The sequence below is a fragment of the Poecilia formosa genome, unplaced genomic scaffold (assembly GCF_000485575.1).
Source record: "Poecilia formosa unplaced genomic scaffold, Poecilia_formosa-5.1.2 Scaffold893, whole genome shotgun sequence".
In the NCBI taxonomy this organism is placed as follows: domain Eukaryota; kingdom Metazoa; phylum Chordata; class Actinopteri; order Cyprinodontiformes; family Poeciliidae; genus Poecilia; species Poecilia formosa.
In genome coordinates this window covers 12,323-13,318 of record NW_006800832.1, presented here as the reverse complement: position 1 = coordinate 13,318, position 996 = coordinate 12,323, and the positions used below count along the sequence as shown (strand labels likewise).

General features: G+C 40.9%; 1 protein-coding gene across 1 annotated transcript in view; it reads right to left on the bottom strand.

Annotated features, from left to right (window-relative positions):
• The window catches only part of LOC103131988 (perforin-1-like), a 9,323-nt gene that overhangs the window by 1,386 nt on the left and 6,941 nt on the right, over window positions 1–996 (bottom strand). The gene's annotated exons all lie outside the window — the stretch shown is intronic.

The window sequence follows — 996 nt, the reverse complement described above, 5'->3', positions numbered from 1 at the left end:
ATTTGGAGCCACACACAAAATTAAAGTGAAATGTTCCCTTTATTTTTTTGAGCAGTATATTTACAGTTTGTCTAAATTGTCCTTTAAATTGTTTACAAAACCTGAACTTTACTTTTACTTGAATTTGTTTTGATTAAATTTACTCACTTACATTTGAAGTCATATCCATTAATGAGTAAAAATGTTGGAAAATAATGTCCCAATAAAAATACACATATTTTGTGTTGTTTTTTAATTTATAAATGTGCTCATTTACATTACAGCGTGACAAAAACACATTTTCATTTTGTTTGTGATGAGCTGGACTTTTTTTCTCATCATAAAGTAACTAAGGTAACATTTTAATGAGATACTAAGTGCAAATGTGTATCATTAACAACAACTGTAGTTTTACTTGAGTAGCCTCATTCTCATTCACCCTTACGTGCCTTCCTTTGGGGGGGTGAGGAAGGAGGCGCCGATTTATGTTTTCGCATCCACCTGCTTCTAACCCTACCTCTAAGGGAGAGTCCAGACACCCTGGAGAGAAAACCAATTTTGGCGTCTTGTATCCGTGAGATCTCATTCTTTTGGTCATGACTGAAAGCTGACCATAGATGAGGGTGGGAAGGTAGATCAACCGGTAAATCGAGAGTTTCTCTTTTTGACTCAGCTAAAAAAAAAAAAGCCAACAGGACCACATCATCCGCAAAAATCAGAGATGCGATCCTAAGGCCACTAAAACGGATCCCCTCAACACCTCGGACAAATTCTGTCCATGAAAGTAATCAACAGAATTGGTGACCAAGGGCAGCCTTGGCGGATTCCATCTCTCACCGGAAATGAGCCCGATTTACTGCCGGCAACGCAGACAAGACTCTGACCCCAGTCATACAGGGACCTGACAGCCCGTATCAAAGGGCCAAGTTACCCCGTACTCTCGGAGAACCCCCGACAGGGCTCCCTGAGGGACATGGTCGAACGCCTTCTCCAAGTCCACAAAACACATGTAGACCG